Below are 12,703 nucleotides of genomic sequence, written 5' to 3' on the forward strand. Positions count from 1 at the left end.
TCTCAATTAATTATCAACGAAATGATGAGATATATAGAATAATGTTTTACAGGATTTTTATGGTTTTTTTTTTTATGTACTTTATAACTGTGTATCGAGATTTTTAAAAAATTTAATATTTGTCAAAATACTTCCAGCCTTTATTATTTTCGTGAAATTTAAATTTCTTCTAAGAGTAAAAATTAGAGGAAATTTTATATTAAATTCAACCGTATGTAATGAAATTATTTTACAAAATTTTATCTTTGAAACATAAGCTGAGAAATTCTTTAAATCTTAAATTGAACCAGGATTGAACCAGAATTTCTTAAATCTTAAATTAAATTTAAAAATATACATGTCTCTTAGATTTCTGTATTTAATATATTCTAAGAAAAATCAAATCTGTTTCAGACAATTATGACAGATCCTTGCGAGAGAAAAGAAGAGTAAATTTCTTATGCATAAAAAAATACGCGCTTATCAAATACATTCTTTTTAATTTTATTCATCATATTTTAAAAAGAGGTGAGAATTCATGAGATTCTTCCATTTTCTTCATTTGCGAGTCCATCCCCATTCCACCTCGGCAAAAAAAAAAGACGGCGGATCCTGAATTAAATATCGGTTGGTTGCTCAAACTAAATCGAGTGAATTCAACGGGGAATAAATAAATGTAGATCCTTAGATTAAATCGAGCGGATTAATCGAACGGAGAACGACGCGACGGTGTATTTTACAATTCGGAATAACTGTCTCGTGTTTTGTGTGATTTTTTTTACTGGCCTCGCCAGTAGTTACGCGATCCGCGCGAGGATCGTTAAAGAAAACGGTTGGAGAGCGATATCCCGTGTAAAAAGTTAACAATCTTCCATAAATAATAACTCTAGAACATCTCCAACAATATATCCTGATGTCTTATTAGATCTAAATGTCTCGGGGACGCGACCATTACGAAAGTTGCCCTCCAATTACATCGCGTCGGGAAACGCGTTCTTTTTTTTTTTTTATCAAAGACGCATCCGTTTTTCGACAAATAATATGCCGCGTCGTGCGTATGGTCGAGAGGCGAGGAGAAGAGAAAAAGAAAAAAAAATGGAAAAAATCCCGCGCGCGGGCTCGGAACGGAAATCTGCGCGTTCCGTGATATCCGGTCGGCTGGTACCGAGGGTTATCTAGTCTACGGCATTGTCGTACGCCGTTAAATGTTGCATGATATTTCAATTTTATGCGCCGCACAAACACATCGCTTCTGAACAGTGTGTATCGTGAAACGTATACATAAATTTGCGCATACCAGAGAAGCATACTCTTTTTTAATTACTTCTAGCCGCTCTCCAGAGTTGAGAGACAAATGAAATGTTCTCACAGCGAAGATTATGATTCAGCAGTTTGAGTAAAAAATCAAAAAAAAAAAAGGGTGAAAAAGAAAGGGGGTAATTAAACTATAACGTAAACAAAGAAAGGTTTTATAAAAATTTCATGAAATGTTTGATTTTATAATTTTCGCTATTATAAATAGTTCTTGTTATTTTATTTGTTGAAGCAAAAAGAATTTAAGTAATCAGCTTCTAGCAGGATTAATAATTTTGTTAGCAATTTTCATAGTGCGTCGCATTTTAAAAAGCTTATCCTGGCGCGCGTTACACGATATGTCGTTGCATCGCGCTTCAAAAGCGCGATCGAGTTATGCGTCACCTCGTCGTTCGACCTTACGCTTATTCATTCCCGTGTTCGTCTCATCGGGAGATCGGCTTCTATTCATTTTATCGATCTAACAGCAGCCTCCGCCATCGCGCGACTTTTATTTCTTCCCGTAAAGCACGGAAACGGAGCCGCCACGCGCCTACGATAAATTATTTCCCGGTGAAACGCGACGACATTTCCAATCTGCGATTCTGCCGTATGATAGAATAAAGTTTGCATGATGTCACGGAAACAAATTTTATCTTTCATAAAGAGTTTTATCGTTTTACCGCAGAGATAGAAATTCCGTATCGGTGATGCGAGATTTGAGATTTCGCTATGTGAAAATCGATCGATCTAAATTAACTCTAATTGATTGATATATCAGTATTGAAAGTATTATCAATATCGGGAGTCAAGTATGAGAAAAGCGTAAATATTACGCGTTTGTAGATGATAAAGGTAGAAAAGCTAGCTTCCTCCAATAATTACCGATTCATTAATGGACAGGAGACATTCAAGGTCTCGCTTAATAGAATCTCGCGGTTTATCAATTTTAACTCTCTGAATATTACACACTCTCTCTTTCCTCGTTAAAATATTAAAAGTTATAAACGTTTAATTTTACGTAGCGCTACATTTGAGAAACGAACATAGTGTAAAACAATTTTAAATGAATTAAATTTTAAATTGAATTAATTGTAACGTATCTTTTTACGTACGAAAGTTACATTATAGTTAGATTATGGAAAAGCGAATTTAACATTTTACGTGTTTCTTCTTCTTCCGCAAATTCCTAAGAGGATGCTTTTATTATTCAGCTTACATGTGGAAGAAAAAGCTCTCATTTGACATATTCATTTTTGAAATATTCAGCATTAACGCCAACAGTATGAGATACTAAACTGATACATTCGACGTCTTCAGAAGTCTCCTTTCCCGCCTTTAATCCTGTCAAAATTAACCTGTTGAAATTTTTAGCGGTGCTAAAACTCCGCCTCGATTGATCGTCATGTCTTCCCACAACTCTCATGAAATTATTTAGTAAAATTAACCCGCGTGCATAACGCGCATCGATTGTTCTCACGGATGGAACGTGCGTTGGGGTCGAGGCGAGGCAGCTGAAGTATTTCCGGTCAGATGCGACTGGCAGCCTTGAACATAATGCACGGTTTCTGAAAACTGTGCGGAACGTCCCTTCTAATCTCGTTCCATAAAAATGTCGGGAATAAGCGAGAATGCATGCGAGGAGCGAGGAGGGGGGGGAAACAATATCATGAAAATACAATGTGTCCTAAGAGTTATGCGCATAATAAAACTGCCAGCGCGTAGCACTTGGCGACGCTAATATTTTCTATCTAATGATATCTCCCGCATCACACAAAGTCCGGCTGATATTGAAGATAGAGTATCGATATCGGCAAGCGCTTAGCGTTTGACCAAATAAAGCCGCACACAGTCAGATTTCCCACTCGAGTATTTGCCCATTTGAGTTTAACTGTTGAACACACATTTCGAAGTTACACCAAAACGTGGGCCATCCGTCTCGCGTAGACTCGGCTTTTGAAATTTATTTTTCTTCGGCATTTTCTCTGAATCACTAAAGGCCATTACCGAAAAAATTTTAATCATAATTGTAAAGTCGTAAGGAAATTGACCAACCAGAGTTCGCCTGTTCTCCTTACGATCCAAACAATAACCGATAATAATAATTGTGATTGATCAATTTGCTTACGTCTTACGATTACAACTAAAATTTTTTTACGTGTCTTTAATCTCTCTCTTTTTTTCCAATTATCGAGAATGTTCATCTTGCGGATTTGCGGTGGTCAGCGTAAAAATTTATTTCTTTTTGATTTTTTTTTTTTAATTACTTTTAACTACTGTAGACTATTGCACGTGAAAAAATTTTAATCGTAATCGTAAAGTTGTAAAGAAATTAACTAACCAGAGTCTATTCGTCTATTCTCCTCACGATTCAAATGATAACCGACTGTGATTGGTCAATTTGCTTACGTCTTACGATTACGGCTAAAACTTTTTATGTGCAATGACTTTTAATCTCTTTCTCTTTTTTCCCATTATCGAGAATGTTCGTCTTGCGGATTTGCGGTGGTCCGCGTAAAAAAGAAGGAACGACGTCCTGAATCATCCGGACGAGGCGGCCGGCGGCGCGACGTGTTCGTGCCTCGGTGCGATTCTGACCTCGAGCGCGGTTTTTTGGCGGCGCGACATCGCGGCATCACGACCGCACAAGGGATTTTATCGCGCGAAGCGGGATTCCAGAAACGGCCAGAAAGCATTATCGATCGATCGCCCGCCCGCTGAGTATAACGACGAACGGGGGAACCGTAACGAGCCGCCGCTCGCCGGTGGCGGTCGTGGCGGACTTTTTCCCTGGCAGTCGACGACGATGACTCAGAGACGCTCGCGGTTAGTATTGTCCCGAGGGACGATAACACCGTATTACACCGCCGAGAACGTTAGGGCGAGAGGAAAAAATCACGGGAAGGGCCGACCGGTATTTCTCCGCCAGGGCCGCCAGACTCTACGAAAGTGGACTATACGGGAGTCTTTGTTATTTCCCTCTATGGAGCAGTCTCGCATCAACAGACGATTTTCTTGTTTATTGTTATTTGAATATAGTATCTTCACGGATTGTAACGAATCAATGTATAATATTTCTAATAAATTCTCAAAATACCTCCTCTTGTTTGTAGATCTGAAAAATTCTACAGCAACGCCGGTATCAATATATTATTTAACAATCAATTTTTCAGCACGAGTTTCCTTGCAGCTTTATCGTTTTATCTCCATTTTGTCGTAAGCGTAGGTCAAGTATATTGTTCAAGTATATTGTTCTCTCAGCGTGCCTGAGATAAAAATTGCTTGGCTCATTAAACGACAGTCGAATATCCCGTATGAACAACCCCCTGCGCAACCTCCCTTCTCGTCCACGTCAAGATTTTTATCGGTCTTATTATAATGAACTACCCTCTTGTACGCTGCATCGCGTCGGTGGCGGATCCGATGTGTGAAATTTTTCCGAGATATTGATTCGCACGATCGATGGCGGGGCAAACAAGAATCCAGGTCATTCGGAAGAAAATAATGACGTAACGCAACTGTCTGATATTTCTCCGTTGGCGCTTGGTGTGCTTGAAAAAGCTGTCGCGATCAGCCTGTCATAATATTGTCGCACGCTCGCGACAGTTCTCGCCAAGATAACCAAGATTTAATACCGCGAACACACCGTAACGACCGCAAATGTTTAACGGAGGATTTTCAGCAGCAACGCCTGCGTTGGTTCTATAAATGAACTAACAAAACCTTTTTCCTTCTTGACTCGTTAAATAAATTAAGCTTTATATTACGTTCTCTTTTTCACACAGTGTTTCTAACGCGAAATGATAATAATATTAAGAAATTTAATGCATATTAATGAGCACACATGCGATGCTGAGAGCTTTTTAAATTCGAGATCGAGATCCAAAAATCAGGGTGTTTATGATCTGGAAAAAACTGAAATTCTTAGGGAATTTGTCTGAAAAATCAAAGAATTCTCAAGAAATTTTATTGAAAATCAAGAAATTTTTTTAACGTTGTTTTTTTAATAATTTATCTTTATATTATAATCGGGAGTTTATCGATTAAATTATTAACAATGGACTCATCCATTCTAAATATCAGAGCATACTGATTTTACAACTAATCCAACATTCAATATTGAAGCTTGCGATTTCGTGTTAGGTGCAATTTTATTTAACGAAGATAGATGTTTATTTTAATATTTTTATAAAAGTTGAATTTTGTATCAGTTATGTGCATTATATAATTTTTTGTTTCTAGCTTTTGAAAATAAAGTTTGAAAATTTTATACAATATAAAATATTTGTTTTTTAAATAATAAAATTATAGATGACATCAGTGGACAAAATCTTAGTGTTGAATCATTTTTCTTTATTTTTTGAATTTATATATATATATATATATATATATATATATATACATACACATAAATTCAAGTAATATATATCAATTCATAATATATATCAATTCAATTCAATTAATACGATCTATCGATCTATACGATCTATATATAATCTTATTATTTGAAACATATATTGGCTTTCATTATTGTTTATTGTTTATTTATTTTTTAGAATCTTTCAAAATTTTTTCAACTTAATTATCGAAAATTGAATAATTCTATTTTATAATTTAAAAACTTTTATGAATGAAAAATATTAAAAATCTTGCACAAGTGATATAGATTTTTATTTGTATAATATATTTTTATTTTATCCGAAATTTTAACAAATTGCTTTGAAAATCAGGGAATTTTCAAGGAATTTCTTTTCAGATCTGTTTTTTTATTAATTAGAGTTTTTTATCACCTGTATGAAGATAGCCCTCCAACATTGAAAAACATAAAGTTTTTATAGCTCATTCGATTGCTCATCGTTTGCACATGTATGCACATTTCGAATTTTCGTTTGCACACTTCTAGTTAAGAAGTTATTAACAAATAAAGTCTTGGGGAGCGGCAGTTCTACATAAAAAAATTCGTTTTCAGGATGAATTCCGAAGATACGCGATTCAAAATAGATATTCGAAACTCGCGAAACTCGCTCGTTTCTGAAACTTTAATTGTTAATAACTTTTTAACTAGAGGTGTGCAAACGAAAATTCGACCTGTTGGCAATGTGCAAACGAATATCTATCAATGGAGCTATTTTTTATTTAATTTACTCATAGTTGGAGGGCTAGTGCGAAGATTGCCCCCCGAAATTTGTTTTGTTAATAACTTTTTTACTAGAAATGTGCAAACGAAAATTTGAAATGTGCATACATGTGCAAACGATGAGCAATCGAATGAGCTATAGAAACTTTATGTTTTTCAGTGTTGGAGGGCTATCTTCACACAGGTTTTTTTATCAATTATATGTCTTGATTTCTGTTATTTATATAAAGTAAAGTAATTAATATATAAGAAAATTCTAACATTCTAAATATTCATCGTAGAAGTGCGATAATATAATTATTAGGAGGTAAACAAGATCGCTTAATCGCCAGTGCTCAAGTAGAGATAAAGGCAATAAATCCGATCTCGTCGGCGCGACCGCAACAGCTTTTACGGTAATTACAGAAGCGCGATGAAGATCTTTCGTTGGCGATGTTTATTTTCTTGCGGGATAACGCGCAAGAAAAGTTGATATTAATATCTCACGATAATAATAAATGCATATTAACGCGTCACACTGTGACGAATGAGGTAACGTAATTTTTCGCTTGAAATTGAGCGAGAAAATGCATCTTCATGATCAACGTACACTTTTCAATATTTCAAAAGTGGAACATGCTAGAAAATCTATTTTCGAGTGTTCGTGGTTCGTATCTATCTCGGGGGTGAGAGAGAAAAAGAAAAATAGCTACATTATTATCGTGTTAAATTGTTTTAAAAAGATTAATTAATTAGTTATGTATATATTATTAGAAACTATTTTTGCTGGGGAAGACGGGGGTATAAAGATATCATAAATTTTGTTTTACTCGATTTTTTAGAGTTTTCCGCTTAATCACTTTACCGTAGATTCATTAATTATTCCGCGAGTCAAACGAGCGCTATAGATGAATAAGCATGTTCGGTTCGCGACACAGGTATTTCCTATTGATATATCGTAAAAGTTGAGCGACTTCATAAACTAGGGACTTAACTTTTGAACCGATAGGCGGGTGCCCGATAACCTTGCGATAAGTTTGCATCTTGAATAACTTCTACACATCCTATCGTAATCGACTCGGTGAACTTTCAAAGAATTTTCCGACTATTGTGCGGCTAGAGGCATATTTTGTATGACGTCGCTGAGTAACGACGTTGGAGACACGCGAATGCGCATTTCTATCGCTCACGCTTAATTCGGGATTAAAAGCGACACAGCGGTATATTCCAATTAGCGATAATTACCCGACCGCGACGACGGCGATCGCGAGGTAAGTACAAGCGAATTGGCGATTTTGCGCGTGTTACCCGAACGTGAAGTGGAATTTTGACAGAGGCCAGGGCACGCCGGCGGCGCTTGACACAATCGATAAAACAAATCGACGCGTGAACAACGGTGCTCATGGCAGCGTGGCACGACGCCGATGATTACGGATATGTCAAAGGCGCAACGTGCTTTGATTGAAGGCTTTGTACGGGATCTACTACGCGCGCCTTCGCACATGCATATATATGCACCACCGTGTGTATATTTTTTCGCCATTCGTGGGCACCTCATCGCACCGTAAAACCTCGTGGACTCTTTGAGTCCCAATCAATTTTCCGCCGTCAATTTTTATATATATATATATATATATATATATATATATATATATATAAGAAAATTATTGCGGCAACGGCCGAGTTTTTAATCCCGAACTCGACGATGTGAAGGAAAAACAGGACAAAATAATAGGCCGTTTCTTACAAATAACAGCGAAATCTCGCAGAAATATCAGAGGATTTCATGCAAGTATATGTATACGTTTACTTTTTTGCTGCGGTTGAACCGCAACGCAAGAAGCGATAATTAATTTCCTGTACCGGATTTTACAATTTACTTAGCGTTTTTTTTTTCATTCGCCGTATTAATTGTTACGCCTCCATGATCACTGTAATGAAAGAATCTCTCTTTCTCTGCATGAGGTAGAAAATTGTATAATGCATATCACACGTAGCACTACGGCATTTAACCAGATTATTCTCACGTACTATATTTTCTAAATGATTATCGGATAATCGCGAGATACTTCCAAATTAATTCTCTTATACCAGCTTAATGCCAAGCTCGTTATTTAATTGCAACGCGCTCTATTCGTTATATGCAAATATCGCTCGGTCACACGTATCATTTATGGTACAAAGAAAGTAGCTTGTCATTGTTGCTTATTCGATAATGACGCGATTTGTCTTGTCACTTGATATCTGCGGTAACAGTCTTCTTACGCATAGGCGTATCCAGGATTTTTTCCGAAGAAGTTTTTATGAATTCTGTGAACACATTAATTTATTAAGCAATTTTTTGCATTAACAAATTGCTTTTTTAGATATTTTAAAATATTTCTTCACCCTTTTTAATTTAAGATGGGAAATATATGGGGTGGTGTGTGTGTGTGTGTGTGTGTGTGTGTGTGTGTGTGTGTGTGTGTGTGTGTGTGTGTGTGTGTGTGTGTGTGTGTGTGTGTGTGTGTGTGTGTGTGTTAAAAATAAGTTTTATATATATATATATATATTAGGTTTTATAAATCATAACTTTAACTTTTTTTTAATTTAGGGCAAGGGTTTGAATCTCCCAAATCCTTGAATACACCCATATTCTTACGAAACGGAAGATCTGTGAAATTGAAGGAACACGGATGTCACTTTAGGAAAAATAATGGGGTAGAAGATTTTTCTTTTATGCCTATATGGAATAAGTGGCATGCATAGGCACCACCTGTTACCTCGGAAGCGAAACTGGCGCGCGTTCCAATTAGGGGAATGAGCCTCCTCCTTTTATCGTCATTCTCGCGCAGAACGTGGAACGAGGGGGAGAAAACCGCGAATAAACATTCTCCCCCTCATATCTCATTTCACGGGGCACGATAAAATGGCCTCGACGGTCTCCGCCGGATGGCCTCCGCGAGCGCGCCCCTTTCGCAAAGGACACAAGCGCTTCCTCTTCTGCGGTTACCTGGGAGGAAAAAAGACGTCACCGCAACCACGGAGATCGTAAATTAAAACGCTGGAGGTGCCTATACAGTTGCCCTTTTCATTTCCTGCTTCTGTAGCGCCTACTGATCTCGACCTATTTGCTTCAAAGAGAAGAGATTATTGAAAAGGCAGACTTCCCGACGAGACTCGCAAATAAAACGCGAATCGATCATTCCGCAAGGAAAACTAATGCAATTGCTTTGAGGATTATTGAAATGCTTGTGGATTATTGAAATGCAAAGAAAACAGGAAGTAAGATCGGGAGCATTAATCAGGAGTATTCGAAAGTTGCGAAAAAGAGATCTGTTCCATAATTAAATGAAAAATTTCATAATTTTATTTTTAAAAAGATTGAAGGTGAAAAGTCAGGATTTTATCGATTATTTTGAAAAAAATGGGCTGTTCACTTCGTAGAGTTAATTTTCAATAAATATGTGTGACCATTTGCAAATTCTGAATGAGGTCGCATTCCCCACGAAGTTTCTGCATTGCTGCAGCTGCACGTATGCAAGGGTGAATATATTATTTCGCGTAATAGCATGCATGGATAAACATGCAGCGAGAGGAAAAAATTTTAGCATAAGATATTTTTCGAAGCATCATTAAATTACAAAGTTATTAAAAAAGCAATAACGCAATATTTACAAGATTAGATTTCTGCCAATTTTGTGTGTGTCTGTCTCTCTCTCTCTCTCTCTCTCTCTCTCTCTCTCTCTCTCTCTCCCTTGACATTTCGCGTGTGTTGGATATTAAAAAGATTCGTACAACGAATCGAAAACGTGACGTCGATCTTTGGATCGCTGCTTTTTCACATCTTGTCATTCGAATTCTCTTTGGAACGTAACGGGAACTCTGCAACTCTTTGCGGTAAGCCGCAGTTCTATTAATTATATCGGAATTCTAAAAATGGGCTACTGACGTCACAGAGAAAAATTGATTCGGAATATCTAGATGACGGGTACTTCCGCCAAAAGTGCACCCTACGAAAACTTCCGGCCAGCCGGTCGGTCGCCCTTTAAAATCGATCAACCTGAATGTTTTGTCACGATGACGCACGTGGGGGAATTGCTTACGTGTCTGCCATCAAGTGAAACATGAAAGTTTAGGGGTACGAGATAAGCAGAGCCATTTTTCATCGCTCACTTGTACGAGCTTGTGTCAAAAATTAATTCATTCAGAAATATAATTGAAATTTAATCGAACACGTCACGGGCTTATTTTCAGGATGGCACCATTGGCATTATTGTGAATTGTAACGATTGGATTTTCCTAGCAGGGATATTTTCCTATGACATCTCTTTCTAGCACAGCTTGAACAGCTTGAATGTGGCGAGAATCACTTTGAAACACGTACTGGAAAGCGGACTTTCTATCAATACAGAAAACACACGGTACACGCTGAATTATGTTTTCATGGTTATGGCTTTTGATTAATTGCGGATTATTTTCTCTTGCTCATCATATCGCGTAATAACCACGAAAGCAGGATATATAGGGTGTCCCAGATAATTCTTTCCTGCTTTCTTCTAACCGGATTTTTTCGTTTCACATTAACCGGAAGAGTTAATGGGAGATCTAATTATATACGAACGTATCTAGATATTATCGACTGTATAATAAGTTGTTGTTACGCGTTACTCGTATTACTGGAACGAACGTTTTTTTGTATATCCTGTTACGAAAAAATACCGCAAGAAATTTAGAATACATTTTATAGATACTGAAAAAACAAATTCTTCCCTCTACAAAAAGAACAATTTTACTGGATGTAAATCTGAAAAATAATTTTGTAATGGGCCATCGAAATAATTATGTAAGATATTCAAATTAGTTGCTAAAATATAAAAAAATATAAATAAATAAAAAAATATAAATAAAATATAAAAAAATTATGCAATGTTATCACGTCTAAACATCTTACATAATAATTTTTATGATCCAATGATTGATATTCAGATCTGGTTAAATTTTTATTTTCTACAGCAAAATTGTTCCGTATATCTTTGCCAAAATTTCGAAAAAGATCTGGCGAAATCCTTCCGTTTTATTAGATATAAATGAAGAGAGAAGAGATAACTTTTGACGTGGTTTCGGGAAGCTTTTTTTCGTTCAAAGCCGTCGATATCGTTAACGAACGCGTCCGTATCGATGCCTGATACCTCGGTTCCTTGATCCACGAAGACGCACGTTATTTTTAGGCGGAGATTTCGTTGGAGGTCGCGGCATCGGGTATTGATCGCCGGGAATTGTAGCTCATTGAAGTCTCGGCGCACCGCGGCCGAGTAACCAAATTTGAAACGAGCCGAGCTGAATCCTGGACAATCTCCAACGCGCCGTTTCTGTTCATCACGCGAAAGGGGCGATGTTACTCGAAATATTAAAGTAGGCCAGAAGGCACGGGATTATTGAATCGCGCGACGTTCGCCGGTGCAATTTGTCTCGCCCACCTTTTACCAGTCATCTCGCGAAGATCAAGAAACTGAATAATGCTCGACGACGATTTACGATTTCGAGAAAGTTGCAAATGAAAGATGGAAAAAGTGAGAGAGTAAATTGTGGAATATGCCGCGAGAAATTAATTATCCTTTTTTGCGTCGCGATGCAGGCGCAATGTAAAATAGAATATTCTCGTATTTATCATGCAAAAAACTTTCCGACGTCTCTCCGGAATTTCGCTGGTGATTTTAGAATTGATAATAACACACGGGAAGACGGATATTATGAGATAAAAGTAATCTCGTTTAAATATAATTAATTAAATATTATTATTGTGAACAAAAAATATTTTATGTATTTTGAAAAAAATGTCGCGTTGTGAGATTTGCGGATACGCTCTTTTTCGGTGTGTGATCGTGCGGTTGAGGCACGAAGTGATTAAACGGTGTTACGTTGAGCAAACGCGAGGTAAAATTATCGGGCCATCATTACGACACGTTCGCTGCCAGGTGCGCCATAAACGATGCACACGCTTTACTTTGCGCGGGCCACGTGCATCATTTACGAACTGAAAACAGATATATTCGAGTGTAGTATGTATCCGGGGGTGCATCCCGTTTCGCCGTTGCTGCTCCACGGTCACTCGCGCGTAGAAATTATTAACGAATCCCGAGCTTTATACGAACTTGATCGATTCTCTCACGAATGAAATATTTCCATACGTACATGGTAGTGATGTGGTGTACACGTCGAACTAGCGATAACAGTTTTTTTCATACGGGAAGAAGTTTTGCTGAAAAATTTAAAAATTTGGCCTGATATAGATTTGAATAATTGATATAAATTTTGTTGTGTCATCCAAATAAT

The 12,703-nt window shown here is 37.2% G+C and overlaps 1 protein-coding gene across 1 annotated transcript in view; it reads left to right on the top strand.

Annotated features, from left to right (window-relative positions):
- The window catches only part of LOC105425714 (uncharacterized), a 48,142-nt gene that overhangs the window by 19,683 nt on the left and 15,756 nt on the right, over nucleotides 1–12,703 (top strand). The window lies entirely within an intron of this gene.

This window comes from Pogonomyrmex barbatus, unplaced genomic scaffold (genome assembly GCF_055798465.1).
Source record: "Pogonomyrmex barbatus isolate J1 unplaced genomic scaffold, ASM5579846v1 scaffold4, whole genome shotgun sequence".
NCBI classification, from domain to species: domain Eukaryota; kingdom Metazoa; phylum Arthropoda; class Insecta; order Hymenoptera; family Formicidae; genus Pogonomyrmex; species Pogonomyrmex barbatus.